This window comes from Microcebus murinus, chromosome 16 (genome assembly GCF_040939455.1).
Source record: "Microcebus murinus isolate Inina chromosome 16, M.murinus_Inina_mat1.0, whole genome shotgun sequence".
Lineage (NCBI taxonomy): Eukaryota > Metazoa > Chordata > Mammalia > Primates > Cheirogaleidae > Microcebus > Microcebus murinus.
Window position 1 is genome coordinate 46,998,259 of NC_134119.1, and position 13,637 is coordinate 47,011,895.

General features: G+C 51.1%; 1 long non-coding RNA gene across 1 annotated transcript in view; it reads right to left on the reverse strand.

Annotated features, from left to right (window-relative positions):
* Nucleotides 1–1,184: 1,184 nt before the first annotated feature.
* LOC105860653 (uncharacterized) overlaps nt 1,185–13,637 on the reverse strand; it is a 75,219-nt gene continuing 62,766 nt past the window's right edge. The window contains exon 5 of the long non-coding RNA XR_012912423.1: nt 1,185–2,927. This is a non-coding gene — a long non-coding RNA (uncharacterized LOC105860653). The remainder of the gene's footprint in view (nt 2,928–13,637) is intronic.

Sequence of the window (13,637 nt, forward strand, 5' to 3'; positions counted from 1 at the left end):
TTGACTCGTGAAGCGAACCGAATTCCTATTAGGTTTACAGTCTGGAGCGTGAGCCTCACGCATTTCGCCAGCAAGGCCTCACCAATCAAAGTGAAGGCTGAGTTAAAGAGATATCACCAGGACCTTATGTCCCTCGCGCTGGCTGCCTGTGTCTGCCTTCCTCGGTCATAGCTCATCCTCCAGGGAGAAGTAGGACGTTGAGTCAGAAGATACTTGAGAAGCCGTCCTTCTCCTGGGCGTCCCACTGAGCCACCATATGCTCTTTGGCCTCTCAGTCACAGACAAGTCTCTTGCCACTGGTGGCGTCTTCAGGTGGGAGTCCCTGGCCCTGGGCACCGCCAGTCCCTCCATCACTGGAGCAGCAAGCGGCCCCCTGCACTCCCTGTCCACAGAAGGGGGACGGACATCGACAGGGCTCCAGAGACCAAGGAGAAGCCACCTCATGGTGCTTCTGCCCTGCCAACAGTCCCTTTGGTGGTGCCCAGAAGATAAACAGTCACCGCATGGCGGTGACCCAATGCTAGAGTTATCTGGGGCTGTGTAATGCCACAAACTTAGCAGCTTTAAACAGCACCCATGGATCATCGCACAGTCCTGCAGCTCAGAAGCCCTGGAGGGCTGGGCTGGGGTCTCTGCCTGTGCTTGCTGGAGCTGAAACCTGGAGCCCCCAGGTGTGTTGCCCAGGGGCTCCAAGGACAGTCTGCTTTCTGCCCCTCCAGACTGTGCCAAAACTCAGTTCCTTGTGGTTCTGGGACTCAGGTTCTGTTTTCTTACTAACTATTGCCTAGTGACCCAGTCCACATCAAAGCCAGGAAGGGAGAACCTCCCTGTCGCCTTTGGATCCCCCTGACTTCTCCTTCCACCAGCCACTAGAGAACACTCTCTGCTCGAAAGGGCTCGTGTCATTAGTTTAGGCCCACTTGGATAATCTCCAAGGCCAAACGATTAAGAACTGTCTCAGTTCATTTGTGCTGCTATAACAAAATACCTGAGACTAGTTAATTTATAAAGAGCAGTTCTGGACGCTGAGGAATCCAAGATCAAGGTGCCAGAGTTTCGCCATCTGAGGAGGGCCTGGTCCCTGCTACATTTTACCACAGGAACTTTCTCCAGTGTTCAGGGACAGGGCACCGGAGACGACCTGAGCACTAATTGAAACTGGATCTCCAACATCCTCAGCCCTGTTTAGAAGGTGGGGGAGGCGAAGGACTCGCAGTGCAGTGGACATCTGTCATTACCGACTTGCCACTCGCCAAGTCGTGTACATGCCTCTCTTATTAGCATTGCTTCTCCAGGTGTGAATTGTGCCTTCCAACCTGGAGTCCCACGCCCCACTTTGTCCAGTGTCCCTTGTGTGCAGAGGGCAGACAAGCTGCTGAGGGCTCAGCCATCAGGATGCACCCACACAGCACTGTGACATGGGATGAGGTTGCCGTGGTAACCAGGGGCCCTGGCTTTGTGTGATCAATGCCCTGGGAGCCACAGACAGGGAGGGGCCTGCTCCAGGGCTGGGGGGCTCAGGAGGACTTCTAGGATGGCCCCTCTCCTGAGCCCGAGGGGCCCACCAACATGCCCTAAGGCTGAAATTTAGGCAGCTCTGAGGATGGCCTTGAAAACAGGAGGTACCCATTCACCTGACCCCATCCGGACCCTCCAGATGTGTTAGAAACTCCCCTTCCAATCAAAGGGCAGGTGTAGCTTGGTCAACTGAGCCAAGGACAACAGGAAAACTGCCCAGGGTCTAGCATCTGGGAGCCTGGATATAGCAGTCCAAGTCCCGGCTCCACCACCAATGCCATGAGGCTCCTGTGGTTGTCTCTGAACACGGCTGCGACTCAGTTTCTCCCTCTGCAGGGAAGAATCCACCTCCTGTGCCAGGTGATTTCGAGGCTTGAATAAAATAACTAAATTCACTTCAGCAAACATCTCTTGAGTGCCCTGGAGCTCACAGTCTATGGATACCAGAGGAAAGCAGAAAAATAATAGCTGAACACTGTGGTCAGTGTGACAGAGACAGGGTGTCGTGAGGGGCCAGAGGGACAGCTGGCCTCTGTCCGGGGAAGGCAGAACATGAATACATTGCAGAGAAGGACAGACAGTGGGAGGGCATTCTCAAATGTTTAGTCTGATGTCTGAGTTAAAGAAGCAGCAATGAAAACCAGAACAAACCCACTTGAGCAAAATGGGGAAACTGGAGCCTGCAGAGCTCTGGTGTCCCTGGAGTTGCCGTGGCTACAAACCAGAGGGGCACAGTTTGTCTGGAGATGCTCCAAACCCCAGGGGGAGCGGCATCATGGCCAGGTTCATGGAGGCCTGCCGGACGTTTCTTCTCTATTTGCTCAAGGAGAATGCCCTGCTCTGCGAAGAATCCAAGTTACCCCAGAGACAAAAGGTAAGTGACCCCAGAGAGAATGAATCAAGGTTGTTCCTGACGACTGTGGGTGATTTCATACAGATCAAAGACTGGTCTACACAGCAGGTTGGCAAATGCAAGCAAGGAGCCTCCACAGGGTCAGGTGGGAGCCTGGTCCTTAACCGTGTCCTTGGGCAGGAGGTGACCATGGTCCAGAATCCTGACAACCAGCAGGTCAACAACGTTCCTTCTGAATGCAGCAATCTCGGCTGTAAAAATGCTCGGCGTCCACCCCCGCTGTTTGTTTGTTTGTTTGTTTGTTTGTGAATGCAGGAACGAACAATCAGGCCACTTGCTCCTGTCAGGCGGCCCCGGACCCCAATCTTCCACGAACACTTCACCCAACTCGACCCAGGAGCTTGGCAGCCGATGCCGAAGTCGTCTTCTCAGACAGCATCATGCTTAGGTCTTCCCTGAGCCCTCATGTGGACCACGTGGTGGGAAGGATGCTCTTCGTTCCTGCCAAGACCCGAACGGGGAAAACCGCTCTGAACGGTGTCACGGTGCGTTGGGTCTGCAAAGCGAAGCCAGTTGAGAAAATGAAATCCTTTTTACCCTTCTAATTTCTAAAATTCAAGTAAAATAACAAGGTGATGGTCCAAAAAGCATTATAGATTGTGAGATTCCCACCTTGAGAGAAGAGCAGCCAGAGACAAATTTCAGAAGCACAAAGTAGAAGAAAGTCGTCGGGGGTCTACACTACGAGTTGAGTGGAGTAGGAAAGGCTACACACAACACCCTTGGGGGCACTGCAGCCATGGTGGCCAGACATCGGGCTGGCTATCACATGGCCCAGGGTTCCAACCCCAGCTCTACCCCTTGCAAGCTGTGTGACCGTGGGCAAGTCACTTAACCTCTCTGTGTGCCAGTTTCCCTGTCATGAGATTGTTGGCAGGATTAAATGAGAAAATTCATGGAAAAACTCAGTATAATGATTGTCATTTAAAAGTCAGCAATTACTCTCCAGCAAACCTCTGCAGTTCACCAGGTTTCTCATTGTTAAAGCAATACTGTGTACATCAATGTACTCAATAAATACTCCTGAAATGGTGGGTACTGCTTGGATTATAAGAAACCATTGCATTTTATTTGAGCTAGTGAAGTAAGATGATCATGATGATTCTCTTTTTGAAATGATGAGCCCTTTTGTGATGTGTTTATATTCTCAAGTCTTTCAGCATTTTTCTAATATACCTGTTCTGGGGAAAATATAGAGAATTTTCTTCTTTTTGTGATTTTGGTAAAGTTTATAAGTGGTTAAATGCTCACTTAGATGAGAATTTTAGTTGATGGAATTTATTTTAGCCCCAGTTTTAGATGCATACCAATGGGACTCTTTTAAGGTAGAAGTTGCACTCGGCTTGCTGTGTTTTTGGAGTGCATTCGGAAATCAGTGGCAGATGAAACTTGTCTTAAGGAAAGAAACAGGGATGAAAAAGGTGAGCATTCTCCTGCTCCTCTTTACCAGTCAGGATCAGATGCACATCGCAGATGCACCCCTCTGGCCAGTGTGAGCAGGGAGGGTCTGGTCCAGGGAATCAGGCGACGGCCAGGCCGCTGGCTGGCCTGGAGGAGCTGGCGGAAGATGGGCCTCCAGGAACGAGCCCAGGACGACGGCCTAGAGCTGCCCGCTGTGGACTCCGCCTTGGCCACAGTCAGCGAGTTAGGAATCTGGAGGCCACAGTCCCCAATGCTAGCTGTGGACCCATCCCTACACCATGATCCAACAAGAGCAGGTGGGCAGAGTCCAGTGGAGGAGGAGAAAGGAGCAGGGAAGGCAGGAGATGGGGCTAGGAACCCCTTTTAGGGAGAACTAGTCCCCCTAGCTGGATTCCTTGTAATATAAGGGACCTCGAAATTTTCAGTATTCATTTCCATTGGTGTCGTTCCTCTTTCTCCATTTCTTAACTAAATTCCTCTTTCTCCATTTCTTAACTAAGTTCCTCTTTCTCCATTTCTTTACAGCGAGCCGTGTAAAATTGCCATTTTTGTAAGTCAAGGACAAGAGAACACTGGCAATTTCATAGGGCTCAGGTCCCGCCATCATCCCCTCCAGGCTGGGGGCGGGATCCGGGCCGCGCGGGGGTCTCCCCACCCGGCCCTCCGCCTGCTCCGGATTCTGCTCCCCGAGACGCACCACGGCGTCCCTGGCACAGCTGGCATTCGGATTTCCAGTATTACTCTCAAGAAATGTTCATTGAACTGCTGAGTCTCCTCCTGTTCTTCCTCTTTCCTCCAATTAATCTATTCTGTTTTCTTAATACGTGACACAAAGTGTCCCCTGAGGAATTTTTCAGGAGCAGAAATGATTACAGCGATCTTCACCTGACAGGTGGCTTTATCTGTGGTTGTCCCTTTGTTTCTGTCCATTTGGGCTCAGATGGCCAAGGGGTTAGAACCTGGGTATGTTGTGTCCGGCACAGCACACACCGCAGGCCTACAGACCATGTGCCAACGTACCACGTGCCGACTTCAGCACCGCAAACTGGCAACAGACACGCCTTAACTCAGACTCCTTCAGTCTGCAAATGGCCTTGAAAAGCTCTTGAGGCAGCCACCGTTTGAGAAACAACCTTCTTCCTTGCTGGTAGAGCCATGATTTCATTTGGGTCCATATTACATCCTGGACTGCAGTGGTAACTTCTGATGGGCCACACTGATCTTGTGATCACACTGTCCTGGGGCTTAGCCTGTTCCTAACCAAGGGAACAGGACAGGATGTCTGCTGGGTGTCTAGGAATGGCCTCTGCCTCCTAAAATGTTACCACTGGGCAAGAACGTTCCTTTCCATCCTCCGGACATTGCCGGGTGTGGACGTGGTGGCTGCAGCCACGGAGGGGGTCTGCCCAGGGTTAAAGGCCGGTCGCTCCAGTGGCAGGTCAGAGAGACGTGGGGCCCTGACAGCACGGTCCAGCCCCAGGGCAAAGAAAGATTAACATAATCACTTTTCTTCCTGAAAGGGGACACAGTGGATTTTCCTTTGTTTTACCTTAAGAAAAATTAAGACATTTTAATTAGGACAAACTGGAAAAGCAAGAGGAAATGTAACCATTTAATGAGAATTTCTGGAACCTGAATACTAGCTTCCTTTTATGTAAGATAATAAATTCCCTTTCTTTTAAGCCAACTTGAATTAGTATTTTCAGTTATTTGCAGCCAAAGTCACCCTGATCGAGAGGGACCCAAGTCACCTGCCTGGTCAGGCAGAAGCCCCCTCAGAACAGCAGACAGTGAGCGGAGAGTCTCCTTTAGAAGTCCCTGTAAAACGGGACTCCACAGCCACCTTCAAAACTGCTTTCAATACCTGGTAAGCAACAGGAAGGGACTTGTCTTTACATGTAGCTCAACTCTGCCACTCAGGGCCAGTTTGTGCCCCAATGTCAAGTCCTTGCAGGTAAGCTCATGTACCCTCTTCCGGCTAATTCTCCTACGTCTCTGAAACCCATTTGATTCAAGCCATAAAACCCATCCTGGCTGCCAGCAAGATAGAACCTTCCTTTCCTAATCCAATAGGTTTGTGAAATAAAATAACTGACAGTTAAAGCTGTGGAACTTCATTTTGAGACTCGAGAGGAATGTGGCCGTGTGGCCTGAGTCTCCCAGCACCCAGCTGCAACTTCTGCTTTTTCCTAGAGATGACGGGGAAAGGCCTTGTAGTGCCAGAGATAAGACCCTCTCACATCATCCCCCCAGCAGAATGGTACAGCAATCTTCATGGGAACGTAACAAGTTGTAACCAACCCAATCGCTATATGTCATACATCCTGGCCTTGTAGGGAAAATGCTGCAATCTTGCTAGATTTCTCTCTTTCTCTCTATGAGTGAAACCTTAACTTCTCCACCTGGGAGCGCTGACCCCCCTTTGGAGTCTGTGTTTTCTGGGTGGCTATCCTCAAGCTTTGTGCTCAATTAAACTCAATACTTAAGCTTTATTTTCTGAATCTCATTACTTAAGGTTGACAAGCGGGTCCATTCTACTGCATTATTTGCTTTCTTTGTTTTCAAGGAATGCGCCTCTGCAAGTATCACACTTCATTGATCTAAGACTCCACTATTTTATACTGCTAAAAACAGAAGTCCTCTGCCAGGAGAGCTATGGCACGCCATCAACTCTAAGACATTATCCTGATCTTGGAGAAGTTAAAATGTATTTTTAAAATGTGTGCATCTTAGAATCATTGAAAAAAATGGTATTTCTTCTTTGCACAGCAGCCCCAGAAATATCACAAAGGAAGAAAATCGATGCCGGCAGGCGTCCCAGTGGGCGAGGAAGCCTGTGTCTGTGCAGCAACCCGGGAAGCACACACACAGCCGAGGGAGAGGGCCCTGTGCTGGGGACCCCCTAGAATATCTTCTCTCCTGGATTCCAGAAGGAGATATACAGTGATTCCTACCACCTGGCCCTTGTCATCTTCCTGAAGAAGCTGGGTCCTGCATTGGGGACTGTCTCATCTTTTTATCCACAGCCAGGTCCCGCTGCCCTCCAGCACTCTGCACAAGCCCCAGTTTGGAGGATGGGCCCCATCGGGGCCTCTTGGACACGGTGCTGCCTTTTTCCCCGCGTCTCTGAGTGTGAGGACATTTGAGAGCCGGTGTGCAGGGTGCTGGGTCAGCTTTACAGCGTGGCTGGCACTTTTGTGCTCCCTGTGCTTCCCCTCCTCTGAGACCCTCCCTGTGCCACCCACCCTTCCATGTGGCGTGTGTGTGCGCGTGTGCAAGATGGGCCAACAGCCCTGCCCCAGGAATTGCCGGGTTCTCTGGGTGACTGAAGCCATAAGAAGTGGCATGTGCAGGATTCACTGCTCAAGTTTCCTGCTACATGGAGAAAACTGGCTTCCGTGAGACAGAACAACAAAGCCAACACTAAACTAGAACGAGAAGATGCACGGGGAGGAAGAGGGCCCATGGGGTTTCCGTCTCTGGTTCTAGTTTTGTTTTATTCCAGGCCCTCACCAGACGTGGAACCTGCTGGCACCGTGATCTTGGCCTTCCCAGCCTTCAGACCATGACAAATAGACTTCTCTTGTTTATAAGCTACCCAGTCTGTGGTGCTCTGTTGTGGCAGCACAAAGGGACTACGGTGTGACAGGCGAGAGTGACTCTCCCCTGTGGTGGAGAGCAGAGCTCTGCACGTCTGGGATGCAGGAAAGGGGAACATGGGACATCAATGTTGGGGACACCAGTGGCTCTCTCCCCACTCCTCCCACCCCACCCCTCCCACTGACTTCTGGGACATATTTCAGTCCCACTTTGATTGCTCAAGCGTGAAATCAGAAAGGACGAAGCTAGAAAATCCCACCTCGACTGCCCTGGCTTCCTGTATTGCCGCAGAGCCCCGAGCTCCCACAGAGCCCCCTGGGGCCCCTGCTCCTCCTCGTCCTGCTCTGAATCACATGCCTTCAGCTTCTTCTGCACTTCTAGGTCCCCACAAGTTCACCCATGACTCTGTGAAGCACGGAAACACGTGTTTCTAGGGAGGAGTGAAGAGGAAAGGGAACGGGAACAGAAGCTTCCATGCCAACAGGAGCGGGAGGAAGGGATTCCCCACATCACACACATTCGAGAAGCGCCTGCAACGTTCCTGGTGGGGCTAAGCCCTGAGACACCAAACCATTAAATCTGGCCATAGACTGCACGCCTGGTGACAGCAGCAGGAACCAACAGATGGCCACAGCACAGCCTGACAGATGTGTCCAGTCAGTGGTCACCTCCAAGAATAAGGGTGGAAATCAGGGTGGGGTGAGGCGCAGGGGAGGAAAACTGAGTTTCACTTATGAAACTTCTCTGTGTCATCAAGACAATAATGTCACATTGTCCTGGCACCCTAGGGACTCTCAGGTCTTCAGAATCTCCTGGAGGGCTAGTCAAAACACAGATTGCCAGATCTCAGTCCAGACCTTTCAAGCCAGCAGCTCTGGGGTGGCCCCAAGACTCTGCATTTCTGACAGGTTTCCCGGTGAAGCTGATGCTGCTGTTCCCAGGACCCCGCTCTGAGAGCCGCTGTGCCACACTGCACATTCAGACGCGCCACTCAGCGCAGCCTGCAATTATTTTTATGCACATGCTCTGTCACATGAGAGAATGGCCTCAATGCTGGGCACTGGGGGTGGGGTGTGTTCTGGGAGGGAACTTAGCATATACAAAGAATGAATATTTACTGAGCAGTTACCAAGTGCCTGCTGCACATTGTTGTACAGGGGCCACCTCTAAATCCTATGGCAATCCTGCGGGGTAGATGTCACCGTCCTCTTTTCGCAGAAGAAGGAACTGTGGCTCAGAGAGGTTAAGTAACTTAACCAAGCTCACACAGCTATCAGCGGGCACTGATACTGAACTGCAACTGAAATCCACATTCTGCCTTCCAAGCCTGTGTTCCCAGTCTCTACACCACACTCCCTGTGCAGAGAGAGGCGTTAAGGGAAGCCCTCAGCATCCTTGCCCCCGAGATTTCTCTAAGCTCTCTGACACCCACAGCCCAGGGAGAATTCACTGCTCTTCCTCTGGGGTGGCATTTCAGCTGCTAGGAGAGAGACGGTGCGTGATGATGGAGCCAGGCAGGGGAAGAAGATGATGAAGGCAGACAGATGACGGAGGGAGGCGAGGACCAGTCCAAGAAGGCAGGTTCCCCGTGCTCTGAAGGTGCAGTTCGGCCTCGCAGGACTTTCCCCATGGCCGCAGGACCAGACACACATTTGCAAGACTATCTTAGCCTGGGATTCTCCAAAAGTGGCGTCTGCACCAAGGGTGTGTGGAGCTGTGATCCCAGGAGCAGGAGTGAGGGGCAGGGGAGCGTGAGAGGGAAGGGGTGAAGTCCACACAGATGCCTCGTTGGGTTGGTTGCAGCTGAGGCCACTGTGGCTGGATCAGGGCAGAGCGAGAAGCCTCATGACCTCCCAAGGACACCCTCGGGAGTACGGAAGGGGGAGCATTTACCCATCAGCTCCCTTGGAGGGTGACTGCCCCACACCCCAGGGGCCTGGGGTATCTCACACGGAGGCTCACAAAGAAGGTGCAGGGAGGAGTGAAGAGAGGCCAGGCCGTGGCAAGTCCCACGAGGCCAGTGGAAGCCTGCGTGGGTGGTCATCGCAGCTGTGGCTGGAGTAAGAGAGAGGGCCGAGGGGGCCTGCAGGGCCCCAGAGTATCCAATCCAGAGATCTGTGTGGGCACAGAGTGTGGACATGGAGCAGGGAGAAGCCCAGGCGCTGCCTCTGCCCTGGCAGGCCTCTGAGTGCATGGGAGGGAAGGGGGACGGATGAGCACATGGGCAGATGGGCAGATGGACACACAGATGGACGGACTGCACTCCCATGGTCTTATTCTGGAAGCATCTAAGAGCAGCCATAGGTCAAAGAGGGGAGAACAACTGTTCTAACCACAGATGGGGTTTGAAAAATTAGACTTAAGATCTGTGTTTTTTACTTTATGTAAATTATACCTAAAAAAATAATAAATGTTGCTCTCTGCCCAGAAATAACTGCTTTCCTCTGCAGGCAAACACATTCCTAAAGCCCTTCAAATGTGCCTCCCAACAGGGCAGCAACGGAGACACAGGCCTGACGTTTCCCGAAGGAGCGTGGGGGTGGGGGAGCTGTCACCTATGTCCTTGCAGAATCGGCCAAAGAGCCTTGTAGAGGGGACCAGCAAGGGATTTAGCACTGGGGGGCATGGGTAGTGGGGCTGCAGCAAGGTTTAATGAACTCAGGAGATGTTGAGGCAGGAGGATGTAGAACGGACAGAAGGACAAGCCATGGGGCAGGTAGGACCGGGAGGGTTATCGCCAGGGTGGGACGTGCTCCTTGCTGGTGAGAATGATCCAACGTGGCTGGTGTGGGGACCAAGACCAGCGGCCCCCTGAGGTTCACTGAGCGATCAACTCAATCGAGCAGGCAGATTAATAAGGGAAAGGGGCTACAAATGTATCTACCGTGCTCACGGGAGAATCACGGAGTGACTGCCCAGTACCCCAGTGCGGTCCAGAAGCTTTTAACCCTCGTGGTTACAGAATGAACAGGGCTGGGATCCCGGAGAACAGGTTATGGGAGGAGGGGGAAGAAAAGAATTCTGCTGGGGCAGTAAATGATTACCAGGAAGACTGGCTAGATCTGGGAGCAGAATTCAGCTTGTAAATAGTTTTCTTGGAATTCAAATGATCTGTGGAGACAGTTGTCATCTTGTAAAGGGGTCCCGCTGTGGTTACATTCTTGGTCTTCTTTCCCTAGTGAATGATAACAGGTAGGAGAACAAGGACGATTGTTGTCCCTGGTGGATCCGTCCAGGTCTCTAGGTAGTTAGGGGAAAAGTCTCTTCCAAAGCCTGCTGATCTCTAAGGATTTTATTTCAAAATACTCACTTTGTCAGGGAGCCATATTTTGGGGTGAAATTCCCTGCACTCCTTCAAAGGGACACCGGTGAGGCAGAAGGGACAGGGGACATGGGAGGAGCAAGGCCTTGGGGCTGCGGGCAGGAAGGCTGGGTGCCACTGCGGGGTGGGCAGGGCCGGGCGGTGCCCCGTCATCGGGAAGGAGGCAGCCGGGCAAGGGCATCCTCAGGAGGAAACTTAGACAACATAAGGGGTGCCACATCTATTGGAAGATGGGGGTCCCCAAATTCTCATCCTTCCCCGGCTTCCTCCTTGCCTCCTCCCGCAGATGCCTGTTGCGGGCCAGTCGCAGGTGCGGGGCCTGACGCGAGGTACAGGTGCGATACAGGAGGATGGCCACCTGCTTCCGAAAGGACCAGGGAGCAGACGGTAGAAGCGTAACCCCAGAGCGCTCTCTCCCCGCCCAGTGTCACAAGAGCCCTGCGGTTTCTTCCACGCCGCAGGACTCCTGGATCACAGTCACATCCCCCAGGGCATCGGAGACAGCCCCTCCCCCACAAACAGGTCCCCGCTTTGGCTTTGTAGGCAACGTTTCTTGCTTCGAATTTCATAGGCAGTCCTCGCACAATGCTCATAAGATACAAACAAGACGAGAAGACCACGTCCTCTGTGTCCCTGTTCCGAGAGATTTTCTTCCCTGTGTGTGCACATGCCTGCTGCTGTGTGGTTTGCACCCACGCCTTGCTGTGAGCACACAGATGCCCTGGGCCCCAGCGTGTGAGTGTGCACCTCGCTGTCGCCCCTCCTCCTCCTCCTCTTAGGGCAGGCGCCCTGCCCTTCAGCACTGAGCTCCCAGATCCCTCCTGGGAGCAGGTGGGGACAGTCACACGTGTGGCTGTGGCTTGTGTTTTTCCCAGGTGCATCCTCAAACTTTGGCTTAATAAACCTCCATCAGTTGAGATCTTCGGCTCAGTTCTTATTTGGGAGTGTCAAAACGTATAATTGTCATAGCCCCCATTGCCAGTACAGAGCTCTGAAAACATTTGGAGTTTCCTAAGTGATGCGAGCAATAAAGGCAGGAGAAGCATCTTTCCTTCCTCCTGACAGGCCCCTTCAACCACACCTGAGTTTGTGTTAATGAGGTGACTTCGTGGTAGCCAGGGGAACCAGCCCTGTGGCTAGAGGGTTGGAGATTTCCGAGCCACCCCCCCCATTCCTGAACTGAGTGAGGCGGGGAGAGGAGGGGGCCGAGGTTGCGTTAAACTTAACAGCAAATGGCCTATGGTTTACTCAATCATTCCTATGTATTGGAGCCTCCAAACAAACTCAAAAACAGTGGGTTTGGAGAGCTTCAAGGTTGGTGAACGAGAATGTATGCATGTGCAAAGTGGGGGGAGCACCCCAAAACTCCACCGGAGCAGAAGGAGCTCCTGAGCTGGGGCCCCTTCTGGACCTCACACTATCACACTATGTGTCTCTTCATCTGGCTGTCCATTTGCACACTTTAGTATGGGAATCTAGTGTCCCAGTTCTGTGAGCCCTTCTAGCAAGTGACTGAACCTGAGCAGAAGGCTGTGGGTGTTAGGTTTGTTCCAGGTGGGAACCCAAAAAGTATATACAGGACAGAATGCAGTTAACGGAAAACTCAGTCTTGTAAAACAATCGCTGCAGGAGTCTGGATAGTCCCCGAACATTGTAAATCTAGCAGACAGTGCAGCCGGCATTCCTGCCCACCCCCGCAATAGGGACGAAGTTATCCCTCCCTATCACTCCTGGTAAGGACAATACTGAGCTGCAGGATGGATGTGACTGGGGCAGGGGTGTCTCTCTCAGCTCTGGACCTAACAGTGGGAATCTCCAATTTGTAGCCAGGTTGGACAGGGTCGTAAGCAACCTGAGGCCCCACCATCTGCAATCAACTGGCATCTAACTAGGGGACAGTCTGTGGGCCTGAGCCCTTAACCTGTGAGGTCTGCGCCAACTCCAGGCAGTTAGTTTCAGAATGGGGTAAAATTGTAGAACACCTGGCTGGTACTGGGCAATTGGTCAGTGTGGGGGAAAACCTACACATCTGGTGTCAGAAGTGAAGTATTGAGAGTAGCAGTACAGTACAATGGAAAAACTGAGTTTTTTTTTAATTCTCTACCTCATAAGGTAGTGATGGAGATTAAAAGAAATCATTTATGCAAAGTGCTTAGTGGGACTTAATTTCCATCAGGTAATAACAATGTAACTAGTTCTTCTTTGTTGGACACTTAACTTCTTTCCAACTTTGTATAAACAAGGATATAGCGAACAACTAATAACCAAGTCATTTTGCTCATTATAAAACATTTCCTGAAGGCACATTCCTTGAATTGGAAAACCTTCTAATGCAAGTTGCAAAATTGCCCTCTAGAAGGGGTCTTCCTAGTTAGGACACATCCAGGAGGGCAAGAAGTGCCTGTTCCCCAAACCTGTGCAACACTGTGTGTGTGTGTGTGTGTGTGTGTGTGTGTGTGTGTGTTTATACTTGTTTATGAGGTTTTCTGATTGTTAATTTAAAAATACTATCTTATTGTTACCTCCATTTTTTTATTAACAGTGAATTTTTTCAATATGAACTGACCCTTTTTAAAATCTATACTTATGTATTACCTATTCATGTCTTTATTGCATTTCTCTATCTGTGCTCATCTATTTTCTTTTTAACAGCCTTCTGGTACTCTTTATATACTACAGATATTAACCACTTTTAGGATAATCATGTAATTTATTGTCCAAGTGAGGACATTTTTGAGAGTAAATGTGTCCCAGTCAATAATTATGCAGGAAAATGGGCACCAAGCAGGACTCTCTGGAGCAAATCAGAGTTATAATCATTTAATAGCCTGCCCCTCTTTGCAAATGTTTTTTTTCTATTTT